Source organism: Manis javanica, chromosome 15 (genome assembly GCF_040802235.1).
Source record: "Manis javanica isolate MJ-LG chromosome 15, MJ_LKY, whole genome shotgun sequence".
Classification (NCBI taxonomy): Eukaryota; Metazoa; Chordata; class Mammalia; order Pholidota; family Manidae; genus Manis; species Manis javanica.
The window spans coordinates 2,178,390-2,205,172 of NC_133170.1; the positions used below are offsets into that span (position 1 = coordinate 2,178,390).

The following is a 26,783-nucleotide window of genomic DNA, read 5'->3' on the forward strand; positions in this document are numbered from 1 at the left end:
ATCTGCCTCATCTACTGAGCCACAGAGCTGCCTCTGGAACTGATGGCGATTCAAACGCAGGCTTGGCGCCGGGCAGGTGGAGGGCAGGCCTCTTATTGCTCTTTTAACCACAGTGCCCAGCTTTTGTGGTATATATTGGGGAGAACCAAAGCAATTTGCCTGATATAACTGTTAAACTGCCAAAACCTAGTTTAAAGATCACTACCGACATTTTTGATTACTGAAGGGATTATTTTATTAATCCCTTTATTGTGTCATGCTTGAAATGAAAGGTTTTCCAGTAAATGACTAAATCAGTAAGTACCCAATGATGTAAGCTAAAAGAACCCCGTTGCATTTTAGCTTAAAAGACAATGACTACACTCAGTATCGCTGCCTGAAAACCAGTCTTTCTCAAATGTTAAGCGGGGAGAGGGACAGCGCTCAGAGGCTGGGAGTGGGGGTGGGGGCAGGAGAATCAGGGCCTGTCATTGATTTATGAAGAGGGGGGTGAGGTTTTGTGGAGTGGAAACCAACAGATAGTTCACCCTCTCCTCCCCTTCCCACAGTTGTCCCTCCAGAGCTCCTTCTGTAGTACACATCCTGTACTGGCCCGAAGGCTAAAGCTCTCGGCAAGACGGCAAGACGTGCTGGAGGTGTCTGTGCATAATGTCGGGCTCCTGACACACTTATGACCTCGCGTCTCCCGGTTCCGCGTGCATTGCTGTGGATATTGCGGGTGGTGAGTTTTACTCTTCATACAAAGCTGTCTCTCCAGACACGACTGGCACAGAGGCTTGGGGATCCAGGTGTGCTCCTTAAGCCTCCAGTCTAGACAGAAAGCATGAAAACATGAGTCAGCCCCCTCCAAATTCATTTAAATGAATCACGAGTTGATTTCTTCCAAATCCATTTAACAAACCTCAGTCACTAATATTTCTAATTATTTTAGGAATCAGAAATGGCTTAAAAAATTATTTTAAAGACCAGGTATATTTTTAAAAAACTACCTTGTATTTCAACCTGCTTAAACATTTCATTAAAATAAAATGGAGCTTATAAAGGATGTACGTCCCTCCTTCAAGTCCTTGATTTAATTTTAGTTCAGTTTAATATGTAAAACATTTATAAACATGTGCTACTGTTGAACCTAGAACTTGACTTTGAAAGGACTTGAGCAGTCATCTAATCTAGTGTCTTCTAATACAAGAGTTACATATAATTATATAATCCTCACATGTTGGCATTTTTGTTAGAAAACACTCCCCTCAGGAAGCCAGCTACCTTACGAGACAGACAACTTGTCATTCACTGCTGCTTGTCAAAACTTTTTCTACCAAACCACAGTCTGCCCACAAGGAGTGGCTACCACAGATCAAGTCTTGTTCTCCCTCCTGGGCATCTGCAGAATCCTAATCTCTCAGGGAAGGCCTTTCACCGTGTGCAGATACGTATCATGTCCCCTCTTAAGACTTTGCTCTTCTTCATGAAGCAAACATGCTTCAAAACCATTTTTCATGTTACACAGAAGCCTGGGTCCTTTCAACTCTAGTCATATTTCCCAGGAACATTTCCCAATTTGTCAATGTCCCCATAAGTTTATGATAAATGCTTTTTATAACTTTTTTTTTTGTTAAGCTCAGATATTTCAAGGGATCAAAGTACTTTAGCTTTAAAACAATGTAAAGATTAAAATGACTTATAAACAAAAATTATTAACCAGAGAATACTTTTTTAATATTCTGTACCATAATTTAATAGGCAAAAAATACTCACCTATGAGTTCCTCATTCTGATACAGAACAATGAAGTATTCTTAACTTCACTAAATAAATCTGCCACTGCCACTCATGGAAATATTCCACTGTGTGTCTTTGCACATGGAAAGAACTGCCTCCCTCTGACGCCCTCAGCAAAGCTGCACTGATTCCCCCTTGTCCCCTTGACTAAGGAAGTCCTCGAATTGAATTATTTTCCCCTTCCATCTAATTCATTCTCCTTTCCACCATCAATAAATAACTTCTCCTTTTTTGAGGGTTTATACCCTAGTCTTCCTACAGTGGGCAACACCATCTACTGATTTTTAGGATCCTCTCTTTCCTTCCATAGTGATTTAAGCATTTAGATCACAACGGACTTCTACAAATCTACATATATATATACATGTACACACACACATATATAAATGTATATATAATAATAACTCTTCGGTTACATTGGAATATCACCAACTCCAGTTACTTACATGCCCATTTTCCTCATCCATCTGCATCCAGCCTGAATCACTGCTGTTTGGCCTGAGCTGGACTTTTTCTCCTCCTTTAATTCTAACCAATTAGTCCTAACTCCTTTGGCTTCTCCAAATATTTAAAAGTATATTGCATTCCTACCTCCACTTCTAATTCTTAAACTGAAAATGTTTCTGGCTTCACATGCCTTGTCTTGCTAATTTTAAGACCTACTGAATCTGCTCTGAATACTCATTAATCCATGAATTCTTGACTTCCCTTAATATCTCAACTCATCATCTACTTGATTGTTTCTTTCTCCTTTCAGGCTGCTTCCTACGACCAGCTATTTCAGTGAGATGCTGACAACTTCTTTATAATCCCTTGCCCACCAAATTGTCCGATCTTAACTTTTTCTCTTTTTAGTTTCCACTCTTCAGATGTTAATCATTGTTAGTTAAAAACTGACCAATTCTATATATTTGTGCTGTTTAACTTCAGTTATGCTATTCTTTCATTCACATAATGTGGATTGAGAGGATACTAAGTCGGCCCGCAACTGGCGTGAATGCTTAGCTCTTGAAAAAGAATTAGATTCAGTTCCTGTCTTTGAGAAGGTCACAGTCTAGTAAGGAAAACAGCCACAATCAAATAATTTTCCACCTATGGAAATGTGCTGGAATGTAGAAAGTTTCAACATTCAGTTATGGTACAGAGGAAGGAACAAGATATAACTCTGGCCAAAGATTAGAGGAAATCTTCAAAGAAAAAAGAAATATGATATTTTCAGGTCTTGAGTGATGAGATAGAGCTTGTTGCCTGCTGGGAGAGGCTGGGGGGTCGTGGGGAGGAGCCCACGCCAGTCAGGTGAACACCAAGAATAAGAACGTAAGTGTGGGAATGTCGGGCAGCTTACAGCCTAGGATGATGACTAACAGGCAAGGAGATAAAAGAGAATAATAGAAAGATGGAATCGAGCAATATCAGGCAGTTTCTGTGCTCAGGAGTTGAGAATTTGCTTTGCAAGCCAGAATTCTCAGGCTGTGTTCTATAAGCAGTGGTGTCCATCAGTCATCATCTGTGAAGAAAGGCCTTTGTGATCATATAAATTGGGGCAACGCTGTAATACAGAGTATTTCATGTTCACAAGTTACATTCACATATTAAAAAGTGCTGACATTTATGTATAATTAAACTATTTAATTTTGTTTAACCCAGCATCTTCTAACTAAACTGGATATGATTTCTCCTACCTAGGAATTGCCCTCTCTCCTGCTTAAACGGTGTCTGTCCCTTTGTATAAGGTACGTTCTGGGCACCTGAGCAATTTGAAGGAGTCTTAAAAGTTGAGGCAGGCAATGTTTTGCTGAGATGTTTTGAATTGTGAGTGCTTGAAAGCTCGTGTGTGGGTGTGAATCCAGAGCGGATGGGAGTCCAGACAAACACACAGAACCTACTGGCCTCAGGGCAACGGTGTGGCTGCCAGTGATACACTATTTCCTTTAATTCTAAAAACAACCCTGAGACGCTTGTATTACTGTCCACATTAGCTGTGTTGCCGCCAATGAAACTATACCAGTGTTTGGGGACCACAAACATCTTGGGACACACGTGTCATAATTTCAAGATCTACTGTACTTATTTTGTCCCTTATGCCAGACGACATGCTTGCAGTCAAGCGCTGTATTTCACGGCCCTATTCATTTACTGCCGTCAGCACTCGCGGCAATTTGTTGAGTCCTATAGGTTCTCAATCAATGTCTGAGAAATGGATGAGTTACAAGGTTTTTAAGTTCAGAGAGAAGAGGTTATCTAGGGGTATACTGACTGATTAACTTAGCCAGAGAGGAAATTCCTAAGAGGAAAGTAATATATGGTGAAAAAACATTAATCGAGCCAGAGCAAATGAAAAATAAGCCTTGGATAACGTAATTGTGAACTTAAATTTAATGAGATATTTTTAAGATCTGCTGGAAGCTTTATAGGAGAAGTGTAACAAGAGTACACTGGTAGTTGTGTTCTGACTTATTAAATTGGAAAGATATTCCAATATCTTGGAAAGAAAGGCATTTAATGATGAAAATATTTCAACTCCAGGCCCAGCAAAGGTTGCTCAAGGTCTGGGTGGGCAGTTTAAGTAAAGATTTAATGGGAAGGGCAAATTAAAAACAAACAAACGTGTGTAGAAAATGATTGCCGAACCGCAATGTGTATTAGTCGGCTAGGGCTGCCGTCATGAAGCACCACAGACGAGCTGGCTTGAAAACAGAAATCTGTGTGTCAGTTCTGCAGACCCAAGTCCCAAGTGTAGGTGTCGCCAAGGCTGGCCGACCCAGTCGTCTCCCTCTGACTTTAGCCTGCAGCTCATCCCTTCGCCTTCCCACTCTCTGTGTCTTGGTGTCTGAAGGTCCCCTTCTTATGAGGACACAGGCCTTAACTGGACTAGGGCTCATCATTTTAACTTAATTGCCTTTGTAAAGACTGTCTCCAAAAAGGTCACATTCTGAGGTCCTGGGGTTCAGGACTTACATGAATTTTAGTGAAACGCGCGTCAACCCATAGCACAGTATCAGCGATAACCCTGGATAAGAAGAGCGTGAATTGAAAAATCAGTTCATTCAACACTTACTTATTGAAGTCCACTTATGTACCAGACATGAAATTAGGTAAAGCTGTGTCTTCAAGGGTCTTATAGCCTCTTGGGTGAGACAGATAAATAAGTCAGTAATTACAACACAATGTGCTCAGAGTTACAGTCATCATTACAACTTACAAATGATCAGCTAAGATAAGAAAGGAAAAGCAGGTGAGAGAAAGAGGGCGGCATCAGTGAGGAGATCACATTGGGTGACTTCTGAGACTCTGTGAAGAAGCTAGGAAGGTGGACTTGGAAAGCAAATTCCAGCAGAGGGAACATAAGCGTTGTTTTGAGTGATGTGAAGTTATTCAGTGTGAAGTGCACGTTGGAAGCGTAAGATGAAAAGCTTTGGAGTTAGGGAGGGAGACTGTCAACAGGCCATGCCGATGAGGGCGGCTGCGTCTCAGCTGAATTGAGATGTGACACGGAGATCAGTCCTGGGGGCTTTTTCAAGGACAGCTTGGAAAGCAAGCAAGCAGAGGCCAAGGAGATCCAGGTTAGCAACGTCACCTGAGTCAGATGGGGGCTGCGAGGGCCTTGGGAGGAGGGCAGTGGGGGGAGGGCACCGTGCAGGGGGGCGGAGGGAGAGGCTGACACGGCAGAGCTGGCGAGATCCGGTGAGCGAGGGTGGGGTGGCTGGATGTTGAGGGTGGCCCCCAGATTTCTGGACTGACTGACTAGGTGGATGAGTTGGTATGGAAAATAGGAGATGCAAGAACCAGGATTGGAAAGAAAAGCTAATTGATCCAGTTTTGAACGTGTTGAGTTTGAGAAGCTTGTGAGGCATCTACATGGAGAAGTTCAGCAGAGAGTAAGAAATATGTGTTAAGTGGACCAGGGGGGCGAGATGGAGTAGAGATTAAAACTTGGCAGCCATCAGCAAACATGTATTGAGTGCCCACTGGACACCAAACACTGCTTCCGGTGCGTATTAGGGCCAGGAGGTGGACTGAGATGCCCCAGTGAGAACATGAAAACAGTGTGGTGTGGGCTCTAGGAACCACCAATAGCAGGAGGGTAACAGAGAAAGAGGATCTGATAAAGCAGATTGAGAACAAGCAGCCAAAAAGCTGACAACCCAAGAAACTAGACAGTATCAGGAAGGTGGAGATGTCCATGGAATTCCTCTGTAAGATAAGTACTTGAGTCAGTCAGAGTCCTTTCAGAAAATAGCTGGTCTCTTCAAATTGAGTAATTAAGAGTGTGTGTGTGTGTGTGTGTGTGTGTGTGTGTGTGTGTGTGTGTGTATGTGTGTGTGTATGTGTGTGTATGTGTGTGTGTGTATGTGTGTGTGTGTATGTGTGTGTGTGTGTGTGTGTGTGTGTGTGTGTGTGTGTGTGTGTATGTGTGTGTGTGTGTGTGTGTGAGAGAGAGAGAGACAAAGAGACAGAGACGGAGACAGGAAGGGGCAGAGAGGTTGAGAGTTTTGGCTGTAGGGAGGCACCCTGGCGCGCACCGCCCATGCCAGGGTATTCGGGCCTCCCTGGGTGCCTCCTGTTCACCAAAAGTCGCCTGGTCACTAGAAGAAAAGAGAGCTGTTGATACAGTTCATGCTGGTCAGCTTCTCTGAGCAACAGCAGAATGAAAAAGAGTGAAGAGTGGATCCGGCCAGGTAAATGGAGAATATTCTGCTTTATTTTTTAATATTTATATGACATTATTTTATGATAAAAGAAATTATTATCCATGGCAGTGTGGTGACCAAGGAGGGTGCTGTGAGATGAGCGCCGTGGCGGGCGGACGCCGGCCCGGAGTGGGCTGAGGCCTCAAGGAGAGGAGCGAGCCGTGTGCTCGCCTGCCGAACGCTTGACTGCGGAGGGAGGGGAGATGCAGCGCCGAGGGTGACCACGCGAGAGACTGCATGGTGCAGTGGGCTGACTAGCAGGAGGGAGTGGGGAGGTGCCCGTCTCGGGAGAGCACGGCTCAGAGGACGCCAGGGGACTGGAGCCCAGAGTAGCAGGAACGAGCTACTTCTGACCTCCTGCTTCTATATTTATGAGGCGGGTAATTATGCAAATATTACAGAAAAGAAGACAGTGGAAAGCTGGGCCAGGGTGGTGGCCCGTGGACGGCTGTGCTGTCTCCTCGGAGCATTGAACACCCAGCGACACAGCCGTTGTAGACCCCAACGAGCACGAATATCTTGAACTTGATCTGCTGCTCAGCACAGATCCGCTTTTGCGCAGACATCATTCTCAGAACCTCATCCTGGAGGGATCCGACTCCTTGATGGGCAGAAGGATGCAACTGGGTTTTCCCTGTTAGATCCTGGTCGGCCCTCTGCCCTTCTCTATGCGTGTTACACTCTGTTCTGTCTCTTTCCCTCTCTCTCTCTCTGCCTCCCCCCTCCCCACCTCCTGCCCTTTCTCAGCATTTACCTTTGCTTCCTTATCCTGCTCGTGGTCCAGCCTGGCTGTTCTGACCCTTGAGTCCTCCGGGCTTCCCAGCGTCACAGCTCATCACCAACTGGTGTTTTCTTCCGTGTCTATCATCCTTAGCCTTCCAAGGTAAAATCTGATTGGCTTGGCTGTATGTTTTCTCTGTAGAGTCTTTAATACCAAGCCATGCTGTGCCCTTCTGGGGGCTTCAGAGGAGTCCCCTGAGCTGATTGTTGGCCCCTGTGTGCTCACCTGCAGGATGGGGAGGTGGGACATCGGTGCCTTGTTCACTCAGCAGCAGCCATGAGCCTCGGGAGGAAGGCTGAGTAGAGAGGGCTTTCCAAAGCACCATTTTTTAAAAAGCAGAATTTAAATTTCTGCTTCAATTCATCCATTGTACCCCATGAACAGGGTTATTTTTATTTGAGAAATTTCACTAATATTCATATTAATAAACTTTGATTGAATTTGATGCTGCATTTCAGGCTTGGTGCTTGTGGTGTACAAGTTCTGATTCATCTCAATTGTATATGCTGAGTGGATTGAACTAAAATGATCATATTCATAAAAATCCATGTGTAGTTAAAGCCACAAATGTGTAAGACTTTGTTACTGCAAAATAGTAATGTGGCATTGTGGACAGTACCAGCAATTCCAAGCATCTAGCCTGTATTTATAGTTGGCATTACGTCCTGGGACTCTTTCTGCGTCAGTTAACTCCGGGATTAAGACATGAACCTGATCTCCTTGTCCTTGAGTTTATCTACCTCTTTTCAAGAAAACAAATGATTTCTGCCTAAAGTTAATTATAATTTACATGCAGTAGATTTACTAAATTGCTTCCAGATCTGCACTTTTTTAAAAAGAAGCAGACTAGAAAGAAATATTTGTTCTTTAAAAAGAATCTTTCTTTGTGCTTGACTAAATGTACATTTTCCATAGCTACGTATGTTCAGCTTATTCTCTCTATGGGTGAAAATGGTGCCTAGAGAAACTTGAAAGATTGAAAATGGACATTGCTTTCTCAGTCAGCAATTATTTTATAGGAATGCAAATTTATTTGTAAAAACTAGCAGAAACACAACTTTCTGGGCAAGTTTGTCTCATGACCAAAAGTGGAGAGGGTGAATACAGTTCATCTCCTGTTTCAATATTGACTGGCTGGCAGGGGCTGCCTTAGGGCTGTGGGAGAAAATCAGTGGGTCACCGGGAGCTTTTCAGTCATGGTGTCTGTGATACGCGTGGAAAGGGAAGCTGTGCTGTGGAGCCTCCATCCCAGTATTAATGCCATATAGGTGGTAAAAAGAAATAGAAAGGTAGCATTTCTAATAAAAACAAGCAAGTCTAAAACAAACAAAATTTAGAATAGGAGCAAAGCACATTTGACCATATGTTCTCTGATCTGCTTATATTCTGAAGTGAGAAAAACTTAACCTCATGCATCCAACCTCCACCACCAAGGGCCACTTGGACCTGAGGATGACAGGGCCTTGCCCTGCTCCTTTCCCCAGTGCAGAGGTCAGAAGAGGACTCCCAGCAGCGTGCTAAGAGCCCTAACTGGCCCTGTTCCCAAATGCAAAGGGAAAACAGCCTTTCCAGCTAACGGAAGGCAGAGTGGTGGGTGGCATAGAATGGGTCTCAGTTCTTCTGTGCTATCAGCTCTGGAGCAAGAAGCTGAAACAGGAAGCTGCAGAAAGGAATATTGACACTGTCATGTATAAGAAATAGAAAGAATGTGATGATGGGTGAAGGGAGGGGAGGGGCCGCAGAAGGAGGCCAGGCGCTGTGTCAGGGGCCTGCAGCTCGAAGATGAACATGGCTGGTAAAGAATTTCTGGTTGTGGGGTGGTGAAGAGTCGTCAGCAGCCGTGGTCCTAGCTTTCCGTTCTAAACTGTTCATCTTCATCTTCAGAAACTTCAGCGTAAAGCCGCCAGCACAGTTCATGGAGAAAAGCATTTGCTCATGTAAAAGCTCTGGGAACAATCACCGTGCAGCTGTTCTTCGATTTGCCCTCAGCTCTGACTGCTGCCCCTTTGATGCCCCCACGGATCACTGCCTGGATGCCTGGGCTTGTTTCTGCTGATATGGGATCACTGTGACCACACGGATGCCAGGGCTGTGGCGAGTCTGGGGAGGTCGCGCTTTGCCGGGATGACCCACAGAATCCCCCCCCCCCCACAAGGCTCAACTTTTCCTTTTCCTTGTCTAACATGCTGTATGTTGTACAGATTTAAAAAATAGTTTTCTCCTCCAACCCATTTTTTAAAAAACATGCATGTTTGTACATTATTTGCACTATTCTATTTCCCATAATCTACAAGTTCTTGGTACATAGTAGGTGTTCAATAAGTATTTGTTGAAAAAAAAACAAGTAAACATTTTGTAAAATAAGGTACTTCTATCACATGTGATGCCATCTGATGTCACCTAGTCCAGTCCCTAACACACTTAATTTTTAAAATATGAGGCAACAATCCAGTAAATCGATTATATGACCTACAAGTGGTCACAACCCACAGTGTGCGAAATATTAATTTAAATAGTAATGGTGGTAAAAGCTGACTATAACCCATGTTTCCCACTAATTACAACTAAAATAGCTGGAAAAAAGGACTGCCTGAAGATTCTGAAAATAAACAAAAGCCGGAGGAAAGGAGCCAAAAGTGGATGCACGTGGTGGGCTTTATTTTCCATTTTTTTCTTGTTTGCTTCCCTCCAAAGCGGGGCCCCTCATAGGCAGAATATCAGCAGTGGGTGTGAGCAGGGCTAGACGTCAATAGAGAGCCCACCCTTAACACCAGAGGAGAGAGCAGAGGAGCCCCCGGGGCTGGAGAGTGGGGAGAGAGGCCCGGAAGGGAGGACGCCAGGAAGGAGGACACCCCGCTCTGGGTGTGAGCCTGCAGCTGCCTCGGGCTCACTCCCTACTCTGGACAGGCCGGAGTGAAGGGAGTGCCTTTAGAACTGAACTGAGATTTGAAGCAACTCCCCCCAAAAGTGAGGCAGAATCTGTGGTCTCAGCCTAACCATGTAGATCGCCTGCTGATTAGAAAGCAGCTCCAGAGAATTAGGACAGGAACAGAGCGTACACAGCATTCACAGCATCCAGTATACAATCCAAGATTCTTCAGCCTACAGGAAATGTGGGCAGTTATCAAGGGAAAAAAATCAACAGATGCTAAAATATTGGAATTATTACACAAAGGCTTTAAAGCAGCTATCATAACCATGTTTTATGAAGAAAGGAAAACATACTTGAAATGAATCAAAATACGGAGTTTGCCAGCAGAGAAACAGAAACTATAAAAAAAAGAACTAAAACTATGTAACAGAGTTTCTAAAATAAAAAATTCATTGAGTAGGCTGCATAGCAAAATGTGGATGACAGAGGAACTTCACACAGATAAGTAAATATTGTCCAATCTGAAGAAAAGAGAGAAAAAGAGAAACAAGTGGGACAATATCAAGAGGTCAAACATACCTGTGATTGGAGTTTCAGAAGGAGAGGAAAATGAGAATGGGACAGGAAAAAAATATTTGAAGAAATAATGGCTGGAGGTTTTCCAAATTTGGGAGAAGATACAAAATGTACATATTTAAGAATCTCAGCAAACCCCTAGAGAAGATAAACTCAAAGAAAACCAAATTTAAGTAAGTCATACTCAAACTTCAGGAAACCAATATTTTAAAAATTATCTTACAAGTAGCTAGGCAAAAGTGACACATTTCATACAGAGAACAACAATCAGAGTGATGACGGTTTTCACACTGAAGAACCGTGAGGTCGGAAGACAGCGGAACAGTGTCTCGGAAGAGCTGAACGAGCTGTCAGTGTGTCCATCCAGGGACAGCATCCTTCAGGAGTTCTGGCAAAACGTGGCATGAAAGGAGCCGAGAAGTGCCGCTCTCCTTACAAGTAAAACACTAAACCCATTGAAAACCAACAAATTTTAGATCCATCCATTTACTGGAACGGAACCCTCCATGGGAAACAGTGCCAGGGTAAGAAAATCTAACCGTAAGTGATTAACTGCTGGAGGCTCAGTGTGAACGAGTCCATGAGGACCCAGGCACAGGGGGGCCCCTACTCTTCTGTGAGTTTTATTTCCAGCAGCCTTACCAAGTCTGCACAGTAAATAATGGAGAAACGCCCCTAGTGCCCCTGCTTGGGGCAGAGGGAAAGAACCTGCTCTCCAGTACGTGGGAGTGTCTGTTCTTCTTAAGGAGGCTTGTTCTGGGAGGAAACATTCCACCAGAGCCGGACCTGCCTGGGGCAAGGGAAACACAAGCCCCTCGGCCCTAGCCATCACATGCCAGAAGGGAAGCAGCCTATTTGCGGCTCACTCTAGCTTTCAAAGTGGGGGAAGGGAAACCCAACCCCTGCTTCTCTAACCATCCAGTCCCATCTAAGAGGGGGAGAAATGGAGAAGCATTAGTGAAGTTCGCAGACCCCCCAGGGCACAGACTCACAAAAATATGAAGGCCTAAGTAAAAAACTATAGAAAGCTTCCTTCCCCTCCACAACTTACCCTCATATCACTAAAGGCGTATTTACCAGAATTCCATTCATCCAGTACATCATGTCCACCTTTCAACAAAAAAATCCCAAGGCATTTTGAAAGACAAAAAGCACATTTGAAGTGATTGAATGTTCGTCAGAACCAGAGTCGGATATGGCAGGAAGGTTGCAGTTATGAGGTCAAGAATCTTAAAAAGTATGATTAATATGTTAAGGGCTTTAATGAAAAAAGTAGACAACATGCAAGATCAGATGAATAATGCAAGCAGAGAGAGAGGAATTCTAAGAAAGAGTATTAAAGAAACACTTGAGATTAAAAATACTGAAACAAATGAAAAATGCCTTTCACGGCTTCACTGGTCCACTGGACACAGTTAAGGAAAGAATCTCTGCACTTGAGGATATGACGATAGAAACTTCCAAAACTGAAAAAAAGAAAGACTCAAGTAGGCAGAACAAAATACCTAAGAACTGGGGTACAGTGACAAAAGGCATAATGTATGTGTGATGGGGATACCACAACAAGTAAGAGTGACAGGAACAACAGCAATATTTGAAGCAATGGTGACTGAAAATTTCCCCAATTTAAGATACCAAGCCACACACCCAGGAAGCTGAGAAAACACCAAGTAGGATAAATACCAAAAAACTACAAAAAGAAAAAACAAAACAAAACAAAAAATACCACTACATCTAGGCATATAATATTCAAATTCCAGAAAAATCAAAGATAAAGAAAAATTCTTGAAAGAAGCTAGAGGTAAAAAACCACTTAACCTACAGAAGAGTGAAGGTAAGAATTCAAAGAAACGGAAGAGTAAGCCTGGAAATAGACCCTCATAAATATAGTCAACTGACTTTGACAAAGGAACAAAGGAAATAAAATGGAGCAAAGACGGTCTTTGAACAAACGGTGCTGGAACCACTGGGCACCCACAGGCAAAAATGAATCTAGACAGACCTCACACCCTTCACAAGAATTAACTCAAAACGGATCGTAGACCAAACTGTAAAATGCAAAACTATAAAACTTCCAGAAGATATCCTGGGAGAAACTCTAGATGACCTTGAGTGTGGTGATACCTTTTCAGGTACAACAACAAGATTTGATTCATGAAATAAATAATGGATTAGTTGAACTTCATTAAAACAAAATACTTCTGCTCTGCAATAGATAATATCAAGAGAATTAGAAGACAATTCACAGATTGGGAGAAAATATTTGTACAGACACACCTGATAAAGAAAGGACTGTTATTCACTAGATACAAAGAACTGTTAGAACTCAACAATAAGAAAACAGCCCAATTAAAAGTGGACAAGAGAGCTGAACAGACACTGAGAAGTATCTACTTAGTCGCAAAGGAGATGCCCCCATGGCAGAAGCATGTGAAGAATCTCCAACATCGTGTGTCATTTGGAAATTGCAAAGGAAACAAGGATGAGATACCACTATACACCTACTAGAATGGCTGATACGCAGAACACTGAACCATGGAAGGCCGGACGGGATGTGGAGTGGCCGGAGCTTCTCACTCACTGCTGCCGGGACTGCACAACGGCACAATCACTTGGGAAGACATCTTAGCAGCTTCTTACAAACCTCAACGTGCTCTTATTAAACAATCCAGCAATTGTGTTCTTTGGTATTGACCCAAAGGATTTGAATGAAGCTCAAGTCCACACAAGATCCGGACATGGATGTTTATAGCAGCTTTATTCATAATCAACAAAACTTGGAAGCAGCTGAGATGTCCTTCAGTGAATGGATAAACTGTGCCTCCTAGGAGGTAAGGGCTGTAACATTTGTATCTTTAGCTTCCACAGCCATGTACAGTGACAGTAATGTGCTCTTAAGGCTTTTTTATATAAACCCCTTTTATTAGACTGTAAAAATTTATGGCAGGGTATCCCACTTTTTCTGTTTAAGCCCTGCTAAAGATTGTTTAAAAGAATGAAAAATGCATCAAACACATGTTAAGATGATGAAAAGATGGAGAACTACCCCAAAACATCAGTGAAACAAAAATACATCTCTGCTGAGAAGACTGTAAGTATACTCTCAGGATGTGATTTCATAAAAGCCTTTCAATGGAAATGTGAGTGCACACATGCGTGCATGTGCGTGCACACACACACACACACACACACACCACTTTTATCTTTGCAATAAACAAAAAGGAGAATCACAAATTGAAGACCCTTCCCACTGTATTTAAAAGCAACCTACAATTAGCTTTAGAACAAGTACTTTATGCGACTAACTGAAGGGTAAAAGCTTTGAAAAACTCAGCTGTACAGTCAGTACTTTCATGCACTTAAGTAATGGGACAGGCCTAGAGATGCTGTTTCCTGCCCTGTGCCAGGAGCACCTGCGTTACGCTGCTTTCTGAAACCCAGCCTGCGTCATGGCCGCTAAGTCTGAGTTCCCGGTGAGGGTCTCTTAGGACTTGAAAGTCCCCCTGCATTTTTTGCTGTTTTCTGTTGGCTGATGGTCTCCAGTCCAGGCTGCTGGAGGAACCCTGAGCAGAATAATTTCCTTCAAATGTGCTCTTCAGAGAAAATGTCCCTCTTTGTTGGTTTTTAGCTCCCCCGGTGGCAGTGGGGAGGCTGCAGCTACTGGGCGTGTCTCCAGAGGGAGGGTATCTGTGCACAGCCTCATGGTGCACAGTACAGCAGGCGCTTCAAATTCCACAGCGTTGTTAGGAGTTTTCAGGAACACATCACTGAAATGTAGTTTTAGTGTAGAACATTCCAGTCCTTCACATTTATGAGCTCAATTTTTCCCTGCTTATTAACCAGCAGTCTTCCTGGCACATGCATGGTACTGTGCATCTGAGCCAAATAAACCACTGTCAGTGAAATCAGTTAAATTAAATGCATATTTCACGTCAGGTTGCAAGCAAATAAATCTATAAATAAGATGGTTTGCTGTTAGCCTCTGAAACTTCCATCGTCTTGAATTTTGGAGTCTCAATACTTCAATTCAACGTAATTTGTTAAGGTATTGTGCATGTTGAATGGCGTTAGATCTAGTGAAACGCTATGCAGAGGCTATTCTGCAGCTGTGGAAAGGATCACCAGTCATTCTGCCCTGCTGGCATTCACCACTCTGAAGGGGCATGAAGTGGTGCAGTGCGTTGCTCTGTGTGAACACGTCATGTTCTACTGAGCTGCCTTGAAAAGAACTGTGATCTTTGAACTTTGGGAGTTGCTCAGCCTCTGCAGAAATGAAAGAGCAGTTAAGTGAGAAAATTTTAAAATCAGCATTGCAAAATAATTTTATTGAAATCATGATGCTGAAAGAAAAAGAAAGGGAAGGCACACTCTTTCCATTCCATTCTCGTTTCCATTCAAATCCCAAAAAATGAGATCATAAAATTAAAAACAATTTTTCTATCAAACGGGCAGCATCTAGTTTGGCATCATTAACGGAGCTCTCACAGATTCTCAGCCCTCCCGCCCGCCAGAGAGTCCGAGCAAAGCAAAGGGACCTGCCAAGCGGCTTCCCAGAAACAGAAGAGTTCTTGCCCGTCTGGCCAGGGCCCCTGGGTGTCCTCGTCATCTCCCAAAAACATACCCTTTCTGGTCTGCGGAGTCCCTGCCTCACGGCTGACGTCCAGCCTGGTCACTAGAGCAGGTTCGGCTCTGCCAGTGGGAAAATGCTGCCTCTCAGGACACTCACAGACCGTGGCAGGGACTCGTCAGTTACGTGGATCTCATTTGTGCACTAAGAGCCCCACCCGTCCCATCACACAGTCTGGAACTACCCTGCCACTCTCGGGCTCGCCCTCCCTCTTGCGCCTCCTTCTCCTGTTCATTCAAACTCCCCTTATGTTTTCCTTTGAAGCCATTTTCATGATGCATTATAGAACAAAGGGTGGTAAAGTTGGAAGGGACTTTTAAGATCATCCAATCCAATGCTCTCATTTCATAGCTGAAGAAATGAGGGGCTGAGACACGAGGTAGCGCACCTGCTATTGCCGGAAGGTGGCAGAGCCCAGGACCAGCTCCCTGGGTCCCCAGCCAACAGTTGAAGGCTCCGTCACACCTGCTTCTCTCAAGACACTCGACCTCTCTCTCTGCTGTTGTTTTTTGGGCTGCTTCTTTATGTAGGCGGTTTTACATGATATAATCGGAAAGCGTCAATAAAGGACGGCTGAAAGGCTCCAGTCAGCTTGGGGCAGCATTTCTTCACTGCCGCCCAGGGTGCCTCGGGATTTCCACCGTTAGATCATTCAAAGAGAAGGTCTGTTGTTACTCATGAATGGACAGTGGGTCCGACACAAAGACACGCCCTATTTAAAATTCCTACAATGATTCTGGCAAGTGGGGATTCCGTCCCTTTATCCTAACCCTCTGGCATTCCTTAATCCCGACTCATCTCATCAGATACAAGGAAAACCGCAGTCACACTTTCTTAGGATACTGGTTGCTAATCCTGAAGAATGCACAAGGGGATTTCTTATGCTGTAATTCCTAAGCATGCAGCCTGCTCAATGGTTCAACAAAGAGATATTTTGTATTAATAGTTTAGAAGTAATTGGAAGGGAGGGAGGGAGGCAGAAGAAAAGATAAGAAGGATTTTAAAAAGCTGATAAGAAAGAAGAAAGAGAGGAAGAAACCAAGTCACTGAAAGTCTAAATACCGTAAATTGTTATAGGCTGGAGTTTTTTCTAACCTAGATATAGCCAAGATGACAAGCTATATGGGCAATCGAGCATATAAGATTTGTCCAAGCTGATGAGAGCTCAGAATTGGAAAATACTTTCAGTAGATTATCAAATGAGATGCTCCTGAGTCCATAAAAATAAAGGGACTGGAACAGGGTTTTCCTAAGTGTGAATAACCATACAGAGTGAATAGAGAGCTAATGAGCCTTAACCATTGCTAGAAGGGACCTTCATCCAGCCCATGAGTGTCTTTTGGTCATAAGTGGGTCTGAGATTCCTCATTGCTGCACCTCTTCAGGACGGGTAGAATGGCAGGCAGAGATTCCTTTTAGAGAAATGCTTACGTAGGATGAGCTCTGGTAGGTGGCTTTGTCAACGCAAATACTTTAAGATTGACTTTCTCCTAAACTACACTGGGATAGACTGCTCATTTTCTTCTGAGACTGTACTTTTTAAAATACTTCATGATCAATTAATCTCCCCTTCAGTTTGATAAATCATTGCTTAATATAATTTAACATAGTGTTTCTCAAGCTTCAAAATACATAAGGCTTGTTAGAATACAGATTGTAATGTAGTGCCTGGGATGGAGTCCTAGACTCCACATCCCTAACCAGCTCTGTTATGTCAGTATAGCTGGACCACAGACCACGCTTTGAATACCAATAAATACATTTAATCAGGTTACCCTCACCTCTTGCAGGCCTGGGAGCCAGTTTATCTATTTAGAGTATGTATAAATCTCACTCTCTCTGGGAGCTAAAGATCAAGAATTGGGGGACTGATGTATTCCCACCCATGTAATGTAATTGCCACGTAGTATAAATGTCATGATTTAGCAGCTTAAAATAAGGTGAAAAATTAGTACACAGCCATCTGTTCTTAGGAGAAACCTTGGAAAATTGTTAGAACTCACTTACCTCAAAACTTTTAGTATTGTTTTTCTACTAAGAGTAAGGGTCAAGGGGTGGAGTTTACCCCAGGTGACCTGATGTACTGTTTGGACGTATCTGATGGTAGAACCAGAATTGGAATATGGATGAGATTTTGGTATAATTTATAGAGAGCCTCTGTTTTACTTCATTCAACTTCTCCTTGCTCAGCAACTCTCTGTTTCATTCCAATTCCCACTCCTTGTGTAAATGAATTTCTTTCTCTTTCACATATGTACTCAGTATGGAGGCAGTAATTATTTTCCCTGATGTATGTAACAGGTGATCTATAAGGATATACATTCACACACATATATATTTATGCACACACAGATACATGTGAATTGAATATTATGAATAATGTGCAACAACAGTAGCTTCTATTTATTGAATATTTAATATATTCTAAGTTCATGTCAAGAAAATATACTAAATGTCATCTATTTCTTCTAAGACCCCTTTAAGGAAGTATTATCCTCATTTCACAAGCTGAGGCTCCGAGATGCTAGCTCACCTCTTTGGAGGCGCACTGTGTAGGCCATGCAATGTCTGGTTGAACTGTTATATTTCTTTAACTAGGGAGGAATCTTTAAAAGTTGCTCATGTTTTTCTCCATCAAGAGGTGGAACTGTCAGTTCACCAGGGGGAGGCTGGTTTGGCGGTAGAGGTTGTGGGAATCAGGAGCTGGCATTTCACAAGTGTAAGGAAATACTGACCTGATGTTCTTGGGGAAAACCATGAAGCAGCCATGACTTTGAAAGTAAATCCTTCAGATGAGATGTTAGAGCGTCTATTTAGTGATAAATATTCAGTGATTTTTAGTAGGACCATTCTGCACCGGAGACAGAGGACCCCTCCTCCCTCCCACCAAGTAGGGAGGCTTAGAGAGGATAATCTAGACACAATAAGTAGCAGAAACAAAGGCAATGAGTCACCAAAAAATCATGGCGTGTTCCAGTCACAGTCAGATTCAGCTGGGTGGGGATGGTGCTAAAAAGGCAGGCCCGCAGCCAGGCTGTGAGACTCTGTCGGCTAGCTCAAGTGTGGGGGACCTTCTCTTTGAAGGTCATGGGGCATGATTTAAGACTCCTTAACGACTTGGGTGCAGTGGTTAATCTCAGTAAGTCTATTTTAGAAAAACAGTTCGGATGGCCAAGTAAGATGGGTCTGAGCAGGGAGTGACCTGGAACCCGCCAGGGATGGAGTGGGTGGCTTCACTACGTGAAACGTGAGCTCTCTGTGGAAGAAACCAGGGGCGGAGAAGGTGAGCATCGGCATTCTGCGTGCTGCTGAGAGGGACCCAGAGCTCTGAGATTTGAAAGGCTCGGAAAACAGGGAAAGTTCCTCTGAAAAGATTGTGAGGGTATGTAGACAATAGAGATGAAGACAGTAGGTGAGTAAACCAAAGGGAAAAATAGATGGGGTCTAACCCTTGATACCCAATCAGCAGGCATCCCCAAAAAGGGTTTTAGCTCACCTTCAGTTTTAGACTTATATATTTTAATATAAGACTAATGAAAGAAAAAAAAGAAAATAGAAGAAAAGTTATCATGCCCAAAGAATCACAGTAGACTGGATGCAGCACATAGTTTCTCCTTTCTCTCTGGCACTACTAACTCTGTGATGGGATATTATTTCCCTGACACTAATTTGTAAGAGAAATGGCGATGCTTCAAGGCCTTGGGGTTCCTAGTTTAAGTTGGGGTTTAAAGGCATTCTGGTTAGAATCCATACTCTTCTTCTGTTTTAAGTATTGAAGTATCATTGATATATAACTCTCATATTGGTTTCAAACATACAACACAGTGGTTCACCAGTTACCCTCATTAAATCCTCACCCCCTCTAGTGCAGTTACTGTCTGTCAGCTTAGGAAGTTGTTACAGAATCATTGGCTGTATTCTCCCTGCTGCACTGCCGTCCCTGGGACCACCTTACATTGTGTAGAATCCAGATTCTTATACACAGTAATGGTCACGCTTGGCTAGGGAAGCAGAAAACAGGTCACAGGACAAAAACATGCCCATTGGCTTTATTTTAATATTTCTAGAGCCCTTCTAAAGAGCAGCCTAAACATTTTATGTAGAATTTGTTTTCCAAGGATTTTTTAGAAATTTTAGAACTGGCAGTAATCTCAGATTTCAGCAAACACTTCAGTAGGACCTCTCATGCAATATCAGATGTAATTTTACTATTGGACAAATAATAAAAATGCAAAGTAACAAAATGCTTCTCTGAAGCCAGTAAGCCTTTTAAATGAACTTGTGTTTTCCCAGCAGCAGTAAGTACCTGAACACGCTTGAAGATGTTAGTATTACATGTATGTGTGAACTAGTACTTTTTCAACTGTACATTTGATTCAACTGCACGTCGGACCCCTTTTGTAACTCCAGGGCCCTGCATGGGCTTTGGACCCAGGGGTCAGACACTGATTCGGTCCAGCGTCCTTACCTTACAGATGAGGGGACAAGAAGCCATGCACACGAACTGCTCAAGGTTGCACAGGATTCGAAGGGCAGAGGAGAACCTAGATCTGCTACCGTTGGACCGACGAATACAATCCCCCAAATAGCCCAAAGCATCAGATGCGTAGCACAGAGGCAGAAGTGAATCATACTGCTTATGCTAAATGCTGTGATGTATCAATCCACGCTTCAGAAGGTTCTCTCGGACTGAACTTCCTGGCATTTTGGCATATTGGGCCTTATATTGCTACTGAAAGTAAGAAACCATTTCCCTGTCATTAGCTGAAGCAAACAATATGCAGAGTTTAGAGTCTGCAAATGATTGTTTCTGCTTGTCAAATAGGCCCAAGCACTTGGTAGTCAGTTTCTCTCAGGTTACCTTTCCCTCTTGGAGAGGAGGCAAGCTGGGAAACAAAAGCCAGAATAGCTTGGCATGCAGGAGGAGGCGCAGACCAGGTCAGGAGGGTGCACGCCCGCCGTGCTGGGCCTGGGTGCCGGTGGATCTGTCCCACCCACCCAGCTGACAGAGTGTCTTTGAAAAGGTATAATAATTGGGCTTAAACATTTACCCTCCATGTGCCCTTCAAAGGAAAAGCTTGGGTTGGGTCTTGTGGCAGTTCATTTCAATGATTTTTAGGCCTCTGCAGAACACAGCTGCAGACGGGAACTCACAGGGTGTGTCCCTACGAGAGCTAGTAACTGCATGTTTCCTGACTAATCGGCACGTTGTGAAAGCCACTTTTTCTGTCAACTTCGTATCAGTTATTTATCCTCTTTGATTAAGCTATCACTCTCAAAACTACAAAACAAAACTGTAATTAGGCCTCATTTTCTGAAACTTTCACATTTCTTAAAAACTTTATTAGTAGAAGGTATCGCATCTATAGATAGAAATTTAGAGTCATCATACAAAGTCTAAACTCTGTGTATTATTTGTTTTAAATAATGAAAACTAGGAAAATAGTGATCACATTGCAGAATTAAAATGAAAATAGTTGTTATCTCTTTCATTAAGTAGGTCCAAAATTTTTCTTTCCTTGATTTGTAGATGAGATTGGCAATTAATATGAGTTTCATTTGGATGAACTCTATTCCTTCAGAACAAAGGTAACATACAATCTTACATATAACAGACACTCCATACTGTCAATCAAAAAGACCTTAAATAATTTTAAGGGAGAAGGTTTAAACAAACAGCCACTTGCTGACACTTAAGATAAGCACTTCAGAAGGGCACGAAGGAGCGTAATGTTATGTTCTGGCATGGAGCCAGGAAGTTTTATTTTCTTACCAACATTTTATTTCCCTGGACTCTAGAAGAAGTGACAGGTTATTTTGTCTGCAATGGTGGTTATTTTCAACTTCAAAAAGTTTTCTGTGATCTTAAAACCTTATAATTTGTTCACAGTTACAAGTTAATACAGGCACTGAGCAGCATCTGTGTGTAATTTTAGCTGAGAGACGTAGTGGGCACTCAGTCCTTCCAAACTTATTTCACTGGACATGCACCGTCTAGAACAGGTCCGCTGCATCTGATCCGTTGTTGGGAACGTGGGCATTTGTGTGTTTGGGGGTCTTAGCGGCCCGCAGTGATCTTGTCTCTGCTTCACAGCCTCTCGAGGCTTCATCCCTTGCATCTGAAGAAGAGGCGCCCTCCTTCGACGCTACCCCTGTTCGGCGCCTCCGCTGGGTGAAGCCGCGCCGCCCTCTCGGGGTCTGCCCTTCCCGGGCGGCGGCTGGCTCACCCCAGCTTCCCTCCCCTTCCTCTCCTGCTCCATGCCTGGGACTTTCTCGACTGTGGGACTTACGACCAAGTAGTCTGAGGAAAGAAATCACACAGAGGGCGCCTCAGATCCACGGACGCTAGACCTGCCTTCATGTGAGAAATAAAACCCATGGGTAGTCCTGCTGAAGTGAGGAGAAAATTTCAAAATGCAAAAAATGGAATTTCTTTGAAAAGAAGAGTTACCTCAGTGTTTGTTGAAGTGTCAACTATTTAAAAAATGTATGGAGTTAGGAGGCATCAAACTTCACAATAAAGCTGGAGAGAGTCTATCTTTTTATGTCATCTTAGTATAAAGTGGGCCATGTCAAATGAAAGATCACAGGTCAGAGAGAAATGGGAATTCTATGCATTTTCCAAAACTATCTGCCTTAATATCCAGTTTTTATATTTGCATTTGTGCCTTACTGTGGAAAAAAAAGTAGTAAAGCAAGTCTTCCCTGATACATTATAGACAAATTGATTAAGTAAAACTTTCGAGGGAGTAGCTTTTTTGTGGAGCGCTAGCAGTGTGTCTTTATCCCCGAAGAGCAACACCGGCGACTCTGCCCATTATGTTCCATGCAGAGCTCTTCCTGGTTGGCAGTAGGGACAGAGCCCGGCACTGTGTGGCGGCGGCAAGAGGCTGGCAGTGAGAAATGCATGACAGTGCCTCTGGTATCTGTTTCCAGTTCTTGCAGCATAGAGCTGGAATACAGAAAATTTGCTGCCTTGAATAATTTCAACTTTCAAATCTGTTGGCGGTTCATGACAATTTGGATTTACTTTTCTTTAACATTTCATTCTTTTCATCTGATTTTTCCCGTCTGCCTTAAGTTCTTTGATTTGAAGAATCAGTGTGGTGACCTTTAGAAATATGAAGCAAGACTATCTTGTCAGAAGCAGCGTATACAAAGAAAGATATATGAGAAAAATAAAAAACTTCTAAAAGAAGGAGAAGTCTGCCTGAATTTTACAAAGCTTTATGATTTTATAATGACTCTCTTATGCTACCCTAGTGTTCTCGGAGAGCTTCGGAGCTCACTTCCTCCCCGAATCTCCTTTGTAGACAACAAGCCTGGCATGCTTCAAGTATTTATAGCGGGGCTCCCGAGTGCTGGAGAGGACAGTGCCGCCGCCAGCAGGTGCGCTGTGCGGCCAGGGTCCCCATCAGTGTCGCCCGCAGTGATAGAGCGGAAATAAATGGCCTGGCATAGGCCGGCGGGGGGTTGGATCAGCTGACCGACGGTAGGCTTTCACATGTGTTTTATTACATATGTTTGTGATTCAGATTCTTCTGATCCATGAAAATAATTTTTGTTTAAACAGCATGAAAATGTTAATGAAGAAAATTCAAATTGAAAAATATTTCTTCCTTCTAAAACTTTTATTTTCTTTCCCTGTTCCCTCTCCCTTTTCCGTTTTTCTGCCCATTTGTCTGTCTGTCTGTCTGTCTCTCTCACACACCCCAGGCCTGTTTTGGCTGCCACCGTGGTCCCCTCCTCCAACCTGGCCTTCTCCGTGTAACGGGAGACCCGGCAGGCGGGGAGCAGCTAAGGCTGTGGACGCGGTGGCTTCTCTCTCCCTGCTCTGAATGCAGCACTTCATGGAATCAGGCCGACAGACAAGTGTGCGTCTCACGCCGATCCCCGCTGCTGGAACACTAGGACCCTTGGGATGGGTGGGGTCCTGAGCTCATGGGGCGTGACCGCAGCCCTCCTGGAGCAGGGGAGAAGCCTCCCCGGAGGAAGAGGCTGCACTTACTAGAGGAGGGTGAGACACACGCTCAGCCGAGGAAGTTACTGACGTACGTGAAAAACTGAGCATATAGGGGTATTTGCCCCATACGCGGTTTTGCAAGAACTGGCCATGAGATCGTCTACAGAAGATGACTATGTGCTTCTTATTTATTCAGTAGGCGTTTATGAAGTGTCTGCAACTGGCACCCTCGCCATACAGTTTCTCCGGTGCTAGGCTAGAGGAATGGGGAGTGGCCGCAACTCAAATCCCAGCCCGCTTGGAGCGGCGTCCCCCGCAGCCACGGGACTCGTTTCTGTAGCTCCTCATTGATTCTGTGACAGCCGAGACCCCTGCTGTGACACATGGGCTGCCTTGGGGTTTGTCATCTGCCCTCGGATCCTGCGCCTGTATTTTGTGTTCCTCCTTCCCTTTGATCTTCAGCTGAGGTGTCTAGGCCCTTGCTGGAAGCTGGTAGAACTTGCTGACCCCTCAAGTTCCGTCTCTGTCACTGTCTCTAGTGCCCGAGGACTGAGTCCTGCTGCCCCCACGCTGATCACACAGGTTCATCTCAAGACCTCATTCCTCTCAGGTTAGGGGTTCTCTTGTTTCTGGACTTGTTCGTGGGTCTCATCCCTGCTTTCCAACCAGGCTCTTTGGTCTTACATGCAACTAGAACCTTCTAAGTCCTTTTCTTTTATTCCCTGACATGCTGGAAATTTACAGTGGCTATTCATTTGGGGGTTTTGTCTTACACGCTTGCTGTAGGACTAACTATAATATGAAACAGAATGAAATATGATCAAAACCAAAAGAATACTGAAAAGGTCTGGGGAATACAAAGGACTAACTAATTCCAACTGGGGTGATCAGGTAATACTTTTAAGAAGAGATGGTCTTTGAGCTGAGCTTTGAAGAGTGGGTTGCATTTGATTAAGGGTATGGAATCATTTCACACTGAGAGACTGGCATAAGACAGAGCTGTGTCATCTTTAGTAAGTTAAGGGAAATAAAAATACACAGGCACAGAACTTTGGGAGACCAAAATGTATTCTCAGACATCTATTGATTTTTTTTCCTGTCGTAATTGGTCCAAATATTAGTCAAAACTTACATGTTGGGCAATGAATAGAGAGAAAGGACTATTGAATCCCATCCATGAGTATTTGAGAGTCCAGTCTTAATTGTGAGGGAGCAGGTAGCATGAATGGGCCTGAGCAGGAGGTGCAAACGTGAGGTAAAGAGCGGTCACATGGAGGACAAGGTGTCTGGCTGAGGATGGACTGCGGCCTGAGTGGGACCCAGTCCCCGGCTCCCCTGTGTCCAGAGGGAAGGGAACAGAAGTCCCTGTCTTCCCATTCAGCGGCCGGGTCCTGCTGCAGAAAACGGCTTGGCCATGCCCTGCGCGCCGCTACCGACACCCCCACCTTCCGTGGCTTCTCAGCACCTGCTGGCCATCCGCTCGTGCTCACTGCACCCCCTCTCCCGTGGTCCACCCTCATTACTCCGGTTTCACACCAAGGGCTCCCCAAGGTCATCAGTGATTCCTTTCAAATCCAATAAATATTTGTCACTCATTTTATTTGACCTCTGTCCCCTTGTTAGTTGACTACTTCTGTCCTTCTGGAAATACTTTGACTCTTAAATAATCTAATTTTGACATATATTTCAACATCTGTCCTTAACAGCATCCTACCATGAACCACTGTCTTACCATTGGGTTTCAGCTCTGGACAAGTTCACTATGGATTCAATGAGACCAAAAAATGACAATGGAATGTTCTTGGGTAAAAGTGTTTATGCCCAACTTTATTCCTAGTGGCAGGCCAATCACCAGAACCCCATCCATTCAGGGCAGGTCTGCACGCAGCAAGCCGGTCTCTGCCTCAGGCCTCTCCCCGCAGCTGTTTCAGTCTCTGTCCTCTGCACTGCTACCACTCCAGCCTCTGCTCTGCTCTCCTGCAGCCTTGCAGTCTTGCAGCCTTGCAGCTGTGCCACTGTGTCCCCCAGAGCACTGGGGGAGCTCTTTATGTAGTCAATAGCAACGTATTCCCCACACGTGTGCAGCAAGCTAGCTGACCAGGGCCAGGTGGTTTCTGGCCACGAAAACCTTCACTTTATCCACAACCATCCTAACAGCTCGTTCCAATCCCAGCTGGGATGAACCAGTCTCGCCAAGGTGGCCATGTCTCTGTTCTTGTTCCTATATTCGAAAGAGAGGAAAGGATATGGAGAGGGGCAGAGAAAGGAGAAACGGATGATAGATGTCCCTAGTATGCTTTGAGAGATTCGGGGTTCAGGTTGTGAGAGAAGAGGCTGGTGGGGATCTGTGGTTACACAGCACCTAGGGAGTACTCTGGAAAGCCCTCTATTGCATTAAATCAAAATAGAGACACAGTAAGAGATATGGGGATTCAAACAAGCCCCCACGTGGGGCTGTGTAGACACAATTGCAGACTCGTCCACCAGTGCTCACTGATTGGCCGCAGATGTGGTTTCCACGGGGATTTGGCACCTAGCTTAAGCTCGCCTCCTTCCCCTCCTACCGTCACCAGAGCTGCATTAAATGAGAGCACAGGGAAGAAAAGCTAACACACATTGAAAGGCTCTATGTTCTAATCCAGATCCTGGAAAACTATTGTCTAAATGGATCATTTAGCCCACCATTCTTTATATCATATTTATTCAAGGAAATGGGGATCTAGGTATTTTCAAAATTTCCAAGTCCATATGGCACAAGCTCTGTACATGTTAGAGTCTTTGTTTTCTTCTAGAAGAATGGAGAAAAAAATGATGTTATAGGGTAATTTATTGTCCGCATCTCAGGAACATTTCTACTTGGGTAGCACAGCCTTTGTGCATAGTCTCAGCTCCACCCAAAGGGAAGGGAAGGTGCTAATAGCGCTTCCTGTGTTTCTCCAAAGCCACGTGAGTGAAGAGACTGTACTAGGCATTCCTGTGGCAGATGCATTCATTTTCAAAGTAATTCAATAGAGTTCACTTAATTAGCCATGTCAGCAGAAGATGGTTCTATCTTTTAATTATATACATTGAATACTTCTGGTCAAGCAGATTATGATATAGATAGGTAATGCTCATAGTTCCAAAAGTAAGAATGTTTTCATATGTAATACTAATTCAACAAAACAGTAGACTGCATTTTTACTGTACAATGGGACAGAGACCTGTCTTGCCAGTGGGTTTCAGCCCCGGGCAAGTTCACTGTGGATTCAGTGAGACCGAGGAATGACAATAGAACGTTCTTGGGGTGAAAGGGTTTATTACCCAGCTTGTTCTCCGGGCGGTAGGTCGAGCAATGGAATTATGTCTGCACCCAGCAGTCTGCAGGTCTGCAATCCTCCTTCGTCTCTGCCTACCCCCAGAGCACTGGGCAGAGTACTTTATATAGTGACTCAGTCAATAACAGCTCATTGCCTAAGGGCCTGGAAGCAGTAGCCCAGCAGCAGGCCAGTTACA

At 44.0% G+C, this 26,783-nt stretch overlaps 1 long non-coding RNA gene across 3 annotated transcripts; it reads left to right on the forward strand.

The window, feature by feature from the left end:
- Positions 1 to 560: 560 nt before the first annotated feature.
- LOC140846478 (uncharacterized) lies at positions 561 to 25,025 on the forward strand. 3 transcript variants are annotated; one of them, XR_012125601.1, is made up of 3 exons: positions 561 to 721; positions 3,465 to 3,511; positions 23,042 to 25,025. It is a non-coding gene; the product is annotated as an uncharacterized lncRNA (long non-coding RNA). The 3 variants fall into 3 exon arrangements; XR_012125602.1 differs by lacking the exon at positions 3,465 to 3,511 and adding an exon at positions 18,480 to 18,608; XR_012125603.1 differs by lacking the exon at positions 23,042 to 25,025 and adding an exon at positions 9,135 to 9,631.
- Positions 25,026 to 26,783: the final 1,758 nt, after the last annotated feature.